The sequence below is a fragment of the Saccostrea echinata genome, unplaced genomic scaffold, assembly GCF_033153115.1.
Source record: "Saccostrea echinata isolate AGI-Se365-2 ecotype Australia unplaced genomic scaffold, CSIRO_AGI_Sech_v1 ptg000048l, whole genome shotgun sequence".
Classification (NCBI taxonomy): Eukaryota; Metazoa; Mollusca; class Bivalvia; order Ostreida; family Ostreidae; genus Saccostrea; species Saccostrea echinata.
In genome coordinates, this window is record NW_026889797.1 from 215857 (window position 1) to 230169 (window position 14313).

Here is a 14313-nt window from a genome sequence, read left to right on the forward strand (position 1 = left end):
TTTTTAACTTTGATATTTAGTTCTAAGACACGAAATCTCTCTGTATGTTTAATATCAAAGAAATTCAACCGCACATTTTTGCCCACGTGGTTTGAAATATGGCCTATCAGACCCCTGTAAGAATATGTGGAATCAGACATTCGACTTAAGAATGTGCCTTATTTAAAATCTAGCAATTGATTTATTACAAACTTGTGTGATGCTGCTTTTATAGGCAACCTTTTTTCTTACTTAAATTTGGTAAAATATATTGATACTAGTAAATTTGAGTAAAATATGATGTAAAATAGAACATGCATTGTCATGGAATTGAAAATTCACATGTAAATATGCTACACTCTAAGCTCTTTTAAAAGCAAACGTATCATTCAATCTTTATAAAAAGCCAACAGAATGATTGAAATGGAACACAGAATAAAATATGTCAAAATACGGAAAATTGAACCTGTGGTTTAAGATATTTTAGCTATTTAAAAAATTTAATTAATATGACCTTGACATTTATTGTACATAAAGAATTCATTTGTATGTCCAAATATCAGCCCTCTACTATTTAGGGAATAACTATCTTCTAAGTTGATATTTACGACCGTTAATGCTGATTTCAGGTAGGTCGCGGGTTTGCTTTTGTCATCAATTTTAGTACACAATTTCGACAATTCGAGCGGTTGTTTTGTGCACATTTGGTTATGAAATCACTTACGTCACAAAGGCGACGTTGCATTATTTCCCGTTTAATTATCTGAAAATGACTTTAAAAATAGTCAGTACGAACCAAATAGATTAATACAAAGTACATGTTGTACGTAAACCTCGTACATGTATAAACCGAGAGTATAATAAGTCTGATGTCTGATATTTTAGAACAAACTAATAAAACATAATAAATATGATATCCAATGCAAGAAATAATTAATATCGTAAGTGATACTCAACTGCTAAGGGTCAATCAAAATGAGTCAGTTTAAAAGTAAGGATATGCATGCACAAAAAGAAAGTTACCATAAATTGCTTAGCCAAAAAACGAACTTAGGTTGCATGTGGGCTCGTAATTTGCAGTACAAAGGGTACATTCGTTTTACACATTGTTTGCTGATCGAACCCCTAAGAAAAATGTAATTGTATATTTTCAGGATAAATAAATCCTCAACACTAAAAACGGAGGAATCTTAATTTGATACATGTGTAACCGTATGTATCTGTGTATGGAACATACATGTATTTTCTTATTATTATTTTTTTTTTAAATTGTGTTTCTTTTGTTTATTTTATATGTGAATCTTCTGGAGTCGCTATTTATACAGTGTAGCAAGTAATCGATTTATTATAGTTAAATGCATTTATATACAAACACCCAGTCTATCGGTCCTATATGAGACTGTAAACAGATAATTGATATACTATTACGTAATACAAGTATCAAGTATAAAGAATATTTTTTATTTAACAAAAGTTGTCTGTGTATTTACATTTTGTCGATGAAAATTTGATAGAGAAAAATTAACTAATGTTTGAGATTTAGGGCAATATACTGCCTTGCGACATAAAATGAACATTGCGGCAGCCCCCCCCCCCCCCTCTCCGCAGTAGTGGAGATGGGTTTTTTTTTCTTCACCGTTTTCGAATGAAGAGATAAATTTTGAATGAATATGAAAATTCTAAAAATACATTAATCAATGTATTATTACTCGTGGTGTTGTCGCTGGATATTAATTTTAATGAATGAAAAAATGTTTATATCAATATACCGTTCATTCTGATTTTTTTGGCAGTATAATGAATTACGTAATATTAGTGAAGATAAGCTGCAAATCTTCCTAACATGTTTCTTAAAAAGTGAAATGATGAATGAAAGTAGAGTGTACATCTATGTCACCTTTTTAATTTTGCATATTCCAAATATAAAGCTACATCCACGTAAAAGCGATTACTTTCAAAACTAGAGCAAAGTTCGTTGCAAAGCAGCGAGTTGGTCTTCCGTTCTGTTTTGACGGGAAGTGACGTCAATAAAAGAAATGTATGAGTTAAGACGTCTCCAGTGACTTAAAATTTTAAATTTTGCATCAAAAATTGCAAAATAAGCTATTTCCAGCTGCTTCCGGTTTGACCGGAAGTGATGTAGAGGGATGAAAAAGAGGGATGAAAGAGAGGGATGAAAAATTTGGGTGAACGCTTCTGATGACGTAAATTAACCAATAATACGTAGAATACGGCAAAAATATGCATTTTCTGACTACTTCCGTTTTTGTCGGAAGTGACGTCATATGACGTCTATTTGTCATTTTGAACAATTTTGCTTCTTTGATGTATCACAAATTCTCAATAGTTTTTGAGATATTAAGAAAAAAAATTTCAACCCTTGTAGATCCCTTATTTTAGAGGCCAGCCCCTATTTGTTGATATCAAATGAAAGAGCTTGTCATTCTGCACAAATTTTGTTCTATATATTTTAACAAAATATTTACAAGTAAAGAGATATTCTTAAAAAAATGCTAAAAATTTGGATAATCTCAATATGACTATTTTCGGAGCATACCGAGAGTCAACGTGCGGCACTTCCGGGAAAAATGAACTACTTAGTACACCTCTATGAACATCGCTCTATCATCACTGAAAATATCAAGTTCCTATTATAAATGTGTATTTTAGAAAACGAGCGGACAAAGTGACCCTCTAAAATTCACTTAATCGTAGAAATCTCCGGACCGGAAGTGACGTAATCAATATATATATATATATATATATATATATATATATATATATATATATATATATATATATATATATATATATATATATATATATATTAATGCTCTACCAGACCTGAAAGTTTCATGAAAATCAAACAAGCCGTTTCCGAGAACTCCCGTGCACAAATTCGGTAGGGAAAAAAAACAATTTTATAAGTAGTAGACTAATTGTTCTCGAACAATTATAGGTCTTTCCGCCTTCTTTAAATTTCATAATTTTTCTATATTTTACTCTATAAAGTTAATTTTTATGCAAAAAGAATTCAGAAATGGCTTGAAAGATACGAAAAAATGAAAATTTCAATAATTGTGAAATGACCTTGACCTTTGACTTTCATTAAATTTTCAAGGTCAAAGGTCAAGGGTCACATTGCAACTGACCCCACGCCTCCATGACTTATACATTTAAAGTTATAAGGGTTAATAGCAAGCGGAAAGACGTTAAAGGGCGATAACTCATATAAGGGGTAATCAGATCCTTTTGCACTGAAAAGATTGAAGTTGTGTCTAAAGACCCAGAAGACATTAGTGAAGGTTTCGTGTCTCTACGGTTTGCTGTTTCTTAGGAGTAGCGATAACAAGGTTTTTTGCACAAGAGGCAATAACTTTTAAAGGGGTTAAGCTTAGGGGATAAGATTGAAATCTTTGAAATAGTTTTAAGAGTACATCTTAAAGATGCAAAGATATACATTATATGTTGCAAGACAAAGAGCTATAAAAAGAGCTTAATTTCTCGTATTTAGAATGACCTTGACCTTTGGCCTTGACATAAACTTCTATGTCTAAGGTCAAGGAATATAATGTCTCTAAGACTTATTTTGAGAATTTTTCATTATTCGTAAACTTAAAAAACTTCAAAAACTTTCAGGGGCAATAACTACTTAAAGGGGTTGAGGAATCCCTCAGCACTCAAATGGTCAGAGCGTCTACTGACTTAGTCGAAGATATTGGTGATGGATAAGTATCTCTATGGTTTACGGTTTCGGAGGAGTAGCGATAACAAGCTTTTATTGCAAAAGGGGTAATAACTCTTGGAGGGGTCAAAGTTCATATACGCAGGGTCAACTGCAAAAATCTTTTAAGGAGTACATTCTCATGGACTATAAATATTTTCGATAAATCTTGAAACTCAAAAACACACTTGGCTGAAAAATAATAAAAATAAACAGAACAATTTCAATAGGTCTTTCCACAGAAAGGTGGAAAGACCTAATAAAAATAGTGGAAAAGAAACCTAAGAATAAGAGTAAGGTCTTCTGCTGAAAACGAAAGACCTTAATGACGTAATAGTCATAGATAACGCCATAAACACAACGTTTTGACATTGTAAACGCAAACTTTGAAATTATATAGCAAAAGACTTACGAGAAGACATATTGATTTTTTTTATCTCAGTATTTTTAATTTTAGCTCATCTTTATATTTTGAAATTCCTGACTAACTCGTCTACGTCTTTAAAAGTTATTTTCCCTTTTTTAAAGAAACTCATTCCGTAAAATTTTAAAAACGTCATTTTTTCTATATATTCAATAAGAAAGTGTAAAACTAGCACCATTAACTATGCCGTGTTTACAGTAATATAGCATGAAAACCACGGAGGCAAATTTGATAAGAATTACAGATAATACGCTGCAAATTCTAAGGAACACTATATTAAATTTTAAGAATATGTTTTCTCATAAAAATTCTCATAAACCCACGACCTAACTTAACGGTCGCAAACTGAGCTTTATCAGCGACGCGTAAGCAGAGCCGGTAAAACATATGTTTGCGACCGTTAAATCAGCATTAACAGTCGCAAATACCAAATTAGGAGATAGTTATTCCCATTCTAATGCAATCTATGCATTTTGTTTGTTGTTTACGTCTTCTTTTGTTGAGTCTCATTATATGAAATACGTCACGGAGCATTGTGTTTTTGCGTCGCTCTATTATGACGTCACAATGAAAAGCTTTCATTCTCGCTAGTTCTCGTTTTACTGCTTCAAACATCAGTGCATTAGCCAAACAAAACGTGTTTTACAAAACAATTGCATTAAAATTATGGATCAAAAGTTTCACTGTGTATAGTAACAGATCGTTATATGGCATTAAGACAGTATAAACACATTATAAAATTAAGGCTCCCAAGTGATCAATATATAGGATGTCTCTAATTTTTTAACAAATATGTCGAAAACATGTCACAGCTTATTATTTTTCTTACAAAGATCATTGATTATTGACAATAAAGTGGGATTTTTTTCTCTTGTATTTTTTAAGACATAAGTTAAAATAGGTTTCATTGGTGTTCTGTACTACCTTAATGCTAATTCAATTCATAGATTTAAAAATGTAAATAGAAAAAAAAATGTGTCTGACTGAACAGAACTCGACGGCTGCCGTGACAGGTGGGTCATATTTTACGGCGTGCTTTTGGCCGCCTGGGAATTAGCTCTGGGGATTGCCTTACGCCTAGCAACACCTTTGTCCTTGGCCCTTTGGATATTCCTTGTTGACCTTAAAAATACGACAAGGTTGAGGTTATACAATGTTTATTGTCTCGTGTCCCGAGCGTAAGTGACGGGAGGGAGACGGGAGAACAAACTTAAACCTTCCACCTGTCCTTTGAGAGGTCACTCAAGGGGAATAATTATATTTGATTATAATTGTCATTAATAGAATTTAATTGATATCCCTAACGGAGCCTCACAGGGATAGCGTACCTTATTACCTAGAGTTTGATTTAACTTGCCGAAGAGTTTCTCACTTATTCTGGCATCTATTGTAAAGAGTTAATCCCGAAGTGATAGTAATTAACTCAAATACGTATGTTCTGACAGATGTATAGATAGACAGGCAAATGTTTATATTACAAATTAACTTACCATTGATAATTGCCGATATGTGAGAAAGTATTACTTAAAATAAATTGTAACATATGTTTGATCAAGAAATAAAGAGAACCTATGCGTGAATGTTGATCCGAACAATTTAAACTAATATATTTAATTAGCAGGTATACTTAATTCTAAATATTTCCTATATATTTTCAAAATCATAAACTTTTAAATAAAAATTGCTTTTTAGCTAGAAGAATAAAATAAATATTGATTATCATTGATTTATATAAAATTACGTCAGAATTCAAAAACATTAAAATGTGCACCGTCACACAATATAATTGTCATTAATAGAATTTAATTGATATCCCTAACGGAGCCTCACAGGGATAGCGTCCCTTGATTTAACTTGCCGAAGAGTTTCTCACTTATTCTGGCATCTATTGTAAAGAGTTAATCCCGAAGTGATAGTAATTAACTCAAATACGTATGTTCTGACAGATGAATAGATAGACAGGCAAATGTTTATATTACAAATTAACTTTACCATTGATAATTGCCGATATGTGAGAAAGTATTACTTAAAATAAATTGTAACATATGTTTGATCAAGAAATAAAGAGAACCTATGCGTGAATGTTGATCCGAACAATTTAAACTAATATATTTAATTAGCAGGTATACTTAATTCTAAATATTTCCTATATATTTTCAAAATCATAAACTTTTAAATAAAAATTGCTTTTTAGCTAGAAGAATAAAATAAATATTGATTATCATTGATTTATATAAAATTACGTCAGAATTCAAAAACATTAAAATGTGCACCGTCACACAATATAATTGTCATTAATAGAATTTAATTGATATCCCTAACGGAGCCTCACAGGGATAGCGTCCCTTGATTTAACTTGCCGAAGAGTTTCTCACTTATTCTGGCATCTATTGTAAAGAGTTAATCCCGAAGTGATAGTAATTAACTCAAATACGTATGTTCTGACAGATGAATAGATAGACAGGCAAATGTTTATATTACAAATTAACTTTACCATTGATAATTGCCGATATGTGAGAAAGTATTACTTAAAATAAATTGTAACATATGTTTGATCAAGAAATAAGGAGAACCTATGCGTGAATGTTGATCCGAACAAATTAAACTTATTTATTTATTTAGCAGGTATACTTAATTCTAAATATTTCCTATTTTCAAAATCATAAACTTTTAAATAAAAATTGCTTATAATTTAGCTAGAAGAACAAAATAAATATTGATTATTATTGATTTATATAAAATTACGTCAGAATTCAAAAACATTAAAATGTGCACCGTCACACATGTACTACAGCAGAGAAGTTCGGATCAATAGCGCATGCTACAAAAATATCTTGTCAGTGCAAACTATCTTTATACTCAATCCTCAATGCCAAACGAAGACCTATATATGAACATGTAAAACTCGAAATTAATATTTTTTCACTTGCTAGAATCAAGTCCAAGAAAACACTAATAGGAATAGAGTTTTCCAAAGAAATGCATGAGTCATCTGCTGCATAGCATTATTTAAGATTAAAATAAATCTAAGAATTGGACAGCTTTTTATTTGCTACTATTAAAATTTAAGGTTTAGGCATTTGCCTGCAAAGAAGAAAAACATCCACGGATAGTAAGTCCAATAGAAGAGCATTTATCGTATAACATCTGACAATTAAATAGAAATATGATTCTCCAACCCTGAAAGCTAAAATGACTAATGAATTTGATTTTTATTTTATTAATACTTATACGTATTTGTATTCAATCCAGTTATTCCCCAAAAGATGTTTCAGTCTGTGTTAACTGCAATTGTCAGTGAACAACGATCTTTTTGGTATACCGATCCTGAGGGTTTTTTGTTTTGGTTTTGTTTTTTTAAAAGTTTTTTAAAATTGGTATAGCATACAGTTTCAAAGTGCAGTTTCATGACCTCATAAACATGTGATACAAATGCTTAATATCAAAACACCGTCTCTCAATCAACTGTTAAATCAACTGTTCTAAATATTTTTGCAAAGCATGTAAAAGATCAAGGTCATTTTTCATAATATTTAATGTCAAACGGTGCACATGTTAAATAGAATAGACTTACCTCTGAAATGTTAAACATATGCAGTATATCTGCATAATGCATAATTCGAAAAGAAGGTCAAAGGTCAAGTTCAAAAGTCTCAAGGTCAGTAACCATGGTATTTTACAAAAGCCAAAGTGCTAAACAATATATGTGCAAAATATCAAATCCATTCCTCTTGCAGTTCTCGAGAAATAGGTGACAGACGGAAAGACGGACGGTCGGACAGACAGCAAGACAGACAGACAGACAGACAGACGGACGGTCGGATAGAAAGACAAACATACGCAGTGTAAATTGCTCCTTAAGGTCAAGATCTAGTAAATGAAAGGTGCCTACAGATTTCTCAAATTTGAGAAATAAATTCCTTTAATAATGCTTTATAACTTTAGCTTGGTCAAATAAGGTGTTGCGGGGCATAATTTGTAGATAAACAAGACGAAAAATCATATTTTAAACTGTCATTTTTAATGAAAAATTAGGAAAACCAGTCATGAATACGGGAGTTTTTTCCATATCAGACAAAGGAAATGTATCCAGATTGCCTACAGTCTCTCAGAAAACGATAATTTGTATGTTCTTGGCTTCTTCTTTACAATAATATTAAATTAAATATAGGTACCGGGATTACTTTTCACATGATTTCAAATTGAATTCCATGAAAATACTTTATTTTCTACAAAATTCTATTAGAGCCGTAAAATACGGGAAAAAGAAAGTTAAAATTGATTATGACGTCATAATGGATCTAGCACCAAAAAGTTAGTCTAAAGTCATTTACTAGATCTTGACCTTAAGTGAGCTCTGTGGCGACACAAAAATGATTTGTTAGGCCTTAGGCTTTGCTGTGCAACAATGTAATCAAAGTACTGAAAGTACTGAATGACGGAGGCATGAATACGACAACTTACGTAAAAAAAACCCCGGTGAATTGCAAATACAGGTTGTTGAGTGTAATAGGTAATTCACGTTAATTCCGCATGAAAACTAGAAGCATAACTTTAAAAAATGCGGATACTTCTGTGGGCTTTTTTTAAGTACAGTGTTAAGGAATCTCTAAACACGTTTGCACATGCACTAAAGAGTTCAACTCGTAGGAGTTTTATGCAGTTAGATTGATCTGCCCTTAGAAGTAAGATAGAAAAAATGGTCATTTACAGTTAATTATACAATTTGTAATAGATTAAAATATTCTTAACCATATATTACACCAAGAATAAGTAATTGAATTCATTATTTCCATTAATTTTCCCAATGTAAGAAAACAACAATGATTTCTGTTCACAAATAGTCAATTGTCTTTTAACATTTTTTCCTGCTGAAATAAGGCACCTATGTTGAAAATGAACTAAATAATCTCAATATGCACACCTTTATATGATATGTTTTTCTCCAAGTCCAAAAAGCACTTTTTGCTAGTGTTTAGAGCTTCCTTAAGGAGGGATGGCTTAAGTATGAGAAAACTATGGTGTCCCGATAGGGCTTTTTTCAAAAGTGTAACAACGCGTTAGGAACAATGCACTAACGTGAAGTGACAATGCACTAGTCCGTTGTTCACAACACACTGTCGTGCTTACACACAACAGGTCATCACGCTTTTGCAACTTTACAAAACACGCCGTTGCGCTAACACAAAACATGCCGTCACGCTAACACAGCTTTACGCAATCTATTGTGTGTTATCGAGTCGACGTGTTGTGTAAAGATGCGATAGCGTGACGGTGTGTTGTGTGTTAGTGCGATGACGTGTTTATATGAGTGTGACGGTGTGTTGTGTAAAGTTGCGTTAGCGTGACGGTGTGGTGTGTGTTAGCGCGACAACGTGTTATAAACAACGCGCCGGGGCATTTTCACTTTGCGCTAGTGCGTTGTCACTTACAAAAGTGCAACAATGCGTTAGAAACAATTGCACGTTGTGAACTACGTGCTAGCCCGTTGTCACCTATGCTAGCGCGTTGTCACTTTGCGTTTTCGCGTTATTCCTCACGCGCTTTTACACTTTTGCAAATGGCCCTATCAGGACACCATAGAAAACGCTTATTTATACAAATCTTGGCCTTATAGCGAACATAATATTAATACTTAATGATAAATAATCACTTTTATGATTGATTTGTTAATTTGCAATGAACAGTGCAAAAATATTATCGATAGTTCGTCAATTACTTTACCAAAACTGTATAATGTAAAAAAAAAAAAAAGGGGGGGTCATCAAAAGCCACAATAGAAACTATAGCAGGGATCCCCATCATTTTAAATTTTACGGTGTTGCAGATTTTTCGCAAAGCACTCATATTAGCGATATTTTCGCGATCAAATTTATCCACTATTTATTATAATTATAAAAGCAGATATACACACACAACTTTTTGAATCACTAATTCGTTACACAAATGTTGTGGTTGTACATATTAATGAAAAATAAATAAATCGATATTGAAAACAATTAGAATGTCTCCTGTATATCATAATTTACATACTATAACACCAACCAACTTCAACCCCCACCCCCATCCCCTCCAACACACAACTTAAAGATAAATAAGTACGATTAAAAAAAAAAATATTTTACATACTTGTATCACTATGTACAAGGTGTACCTGTATTAAACCTTAACTTGATATTTTCATAATTTTTGTATATAACTTTCTTACATGTGCACTGAAGAGCATGCAGGCGAAATTCTGGTTAATACAACCGAACTACTTAGCATCTTTAAAAGTAAATTTTGCCGTATTTTTGGTCACTTGATCGAATTACCAGTAAGTTTTTGAATTAAAAAAAGAAACTTTAGAATAGTAAAATACTTTCAGGGGGTGTCTTTAAATTCTTCAACAATACATTTACATCAATTTAATGATTATGGCACGATGTTTGACTCACAATGCCAACAAAATTCTAGAGACGTGGTTCTGAACGAAAGACAATTATTCAATTAATTTTTAAATGTTTAAATAATACAGTCAAACCTCGCTATCTCGAATTATGTATTTAAAAATTCAACTAGTAAATATAATACGGTTACATCGAACTGTGAAAACAAGTTATTTGTCTTTGTTCCTTCATGCGTAAAGTCCAGCGAGGGTTTAGGAGATAATTGATACTGCAAGGTGAAGCAGGACAATGTGCCCTAATCTAAGAGAAAATTAAGTGCTCTGGCTATAAAAATTGAAATACGATAGATTTGTTTGATTAAAGTTTTAGAGATAATTTATGTTCTGATTTTCTGATTACGGATCTTACTGTGTCGCTTTTTTTTATGTGTATGTGTTATAAATTTGAATCGTTAAGCTACTGAGTGGGGGAAAATTTTACTTTGTCGGGGCCGACACAGTAGAACAGCTCATGGAGAACCCTGCTATAGTGCAGATTGCTAAAAACGAGTTTAAGAAAGTCTGTTGAAGTTTCTCCACAGTACGACAAAATTGTAATTTAATGTTACGGATACCTACGATACATTTATCTAAATATTGTCAAGTATACTATGACAGCTTATCGTGATCATAAAATTTTCCTGATACATGTAATCTGATGAGTTTCAAGGGATTGTGTGAATTTCTTACACTGCGTTCTTCGAAAGTAAAAGTTATAATAAGGCTCATTTCAAAAAGTATTGCTCATACCTTCTAATTGTACCATAGAAATAAGAATACTAAAATTACACTGGATGTGTGAATCAACAACATGAAGTGATTCAACTGAATCTACTAAGAATAAAAAAAAATATTCTATTAAACATATATGCTGTAACTAGCAAATAAATGTGTTCTCGATAGAGTGGACGTCCAGCATTATAAAATTATGTATTAATTAGACGTACTTCATAAGGTCAGTATATAATTCTATTTATTTGAAATATTAATTGTCACAGATGAATAGTTGAAAAAAATACTGTCTTGATCATGTCAGCAAAACCAGTTTAGCCCCCAGTATAATAATAGAAAATGCTAAATAAACAAAATTAAAAAAAAAAAAAAAAATTGGTGTTGCTCTGTTTATATTATGACCCGCTTAAAATATACGACCTTATGCTGATTCTCACTGAGCCAGATGATATAATGGTCATTCTCATAGCTATTATAGTTAAGATTTGCATTACTATGTATGTCAAACTGGTTTGTGAAAAGATTTACATGTATATGTATATGTTTAATATATTCAAAAACAAAATAATCCATCTTATTTCTTTATTATTAACATAATTAAAACCCATTAAAAATAATCTGTATTTATTTAAATTTGTGAATTCCTATTTTCAAAACATACTTCACAATAATGTGAACATGTGTTGTTGTTTACAATTCAACCAATTGAAAGTTATCGTTCTTGCGCAAGGTTCGTCTGAAAGAAGAAATTAGTTTCCCATACCGAGTTCAAAGATTCATTTTAAAGTTTCTCTTTATAAAACGTTTTGTGTATTTAAAATATTTAAGACATGTTTAATCAGAATATCACATCGTTTTGCTGTATCTAGCCCACATCATTATAGGTCTCCTGTAGGTTTCAATTACGTGTAGGTCGTCAATTAGGCCGCGCCTTTCAAAGATTTGCCGCTAGATGGCGATCACAAATTCCCATCCGTCGCAGATTTGCGATAGCAAAGGACGCGAGGCTCTATGAGCCTCCGTCCAAAAAGCGGTTTGAGCATTAATCGTTAAGTTCCGGCATACTAAAATCGAAATAGCAGAGATATCATTTAATTTTTTTGTTTTGCTGAATCCCCCGAATTTGGTATAACATATTCTTATATGCACAGAACAACCCTATTAAGGTACAATATTCCAATAAGAATGTATCCCTTGCCTGTTTTTTCTACCACAACAGTGCATTGTCAAATCATTAAAAACACGAGTTTACATCATTAGACTGCATTATTGATCTAGGATGAGTTCACCACTTGTTTCTTCTTAAAGCCAAAGATTGCAACTTTGAAATGATGCAGATTTTCATTATCAGTCTTTAATATAAATACCACGAAAATGGCCTTGAAGTGACCTTATACTTGACATCATCAAAAGAGAGTAACCAGAATTTTATGATTTTTAAAATTTTTAGAGTTTCTTACTTTCATTTCAAGGGAACGAGTCCACCTTGGGTGAATTTTGTTAATAATTGATAATTTTGTAGACAATTTCAATAAATATTATTAATTTTCCCAGAGTTCTTTTTATGAGTATGTTCATTTCACCATGCATCGGATACAAATTAACCATACATCGGACATTGTTCGCTGCATAAATTATTGCTTCCTTTTTTGTATAGAGATACGTTCATAATGCTATATCTGACGGTTGTTTTGCAGAAAAATATATATATAAACCCAACATATTCAGAAAAATACAAGCCGTCGATATATGACAACAAGAAGTGGGCTGTCTTTCTTTATTTATTTAAACTACAATATCTATGATAATCCCCCGACACCTAGGTGCTAGTTGCCATAAATTACGAGGCATTGCAAAGCCAAACTAAGGGGATGTGATGCAACTAACATCTCTCCACATTTTTTGATTGATATAGTCAATCAAATTAAAATAGAAAGTTAAATTATAAATCAATCATAAAAAATATTTTCGTGTCATTAATTTATAAGCACTTTAGATGTTCCTCGCTGTCGGGAGTCTTTTCCACGATACCCTTGGTTTTTTTTCCTGGGATTACTTTACAATACAAAACTCGGTTAAAGGGAAGTCAATGAAACCTTCAATTTCGTTTTTTAATAACCGAGATTCCTTGTTTCCATATAAGTAGCATAATTTAAAGTCCTCAAACGGGTTTCCTAGAAGTATCATTATATAACCAAGATTTTCTTATAATTGAGTTCTGTATAACCTAGGAAGCATTTTTTTTTAAAATACCTGAAACCCCTGAATGCAATTCCAACGTTCACCCTATTCATGGATAGGTATAAAATATATGTCAACCAAGCATTGCTTTTCATTACACCAAAAACATGCATATTCCACAAGAAATTATTTCTTCACTTTTGTAGGTCTTTAAAATACCCTTTGCCTTGGAAGACATTTATCATAAAAGAGCTTACCTTCTATTTCCATACACGATATGTGTCTGATACACCACAGCAGACGTGCAGATAGCCTAGCTTGAGATGCTTCCTTTCTAACATATGTTATCAACAAAACATATGAAAACAATAATCAATAAAGTTCTTAATTGCGTTAAATACGTTTCTGTAACCACTTCATCTGTGAGTTACATCCCTTAACTTTAATTTAATAGAATCCCACTGTGGGACGTGGAGACCAGTCCTTCGGATGAGACCGTATAAACCGAGGTCACGTGTCGCAGTAGGTGCTGGCACGAAAAAGATCCCTCAATGCTCAATGGCCTTGAGTGCCGAGTATAGGTGCAAAATTTGTAGCTCTCCACCGGCAAGTGGTGGCGTCTCCATATGAGTGAAAAATTCTCGAGAGGGACGTTAAACAATAAACAAACAAACAAACGAACTTTAATATCCTTTGTAGTCTCTGCGAAAAAAAAGGTTTAAAATTAACCGGAAATTTATTTTGTTCCTTTCTGGTACGCAAAAAAGATCTCATTTTAATCTGTCACAACTTTTCATTTTACCTTCTAATACAGAAATTGTAAATACATTCAACATGACTTTATAT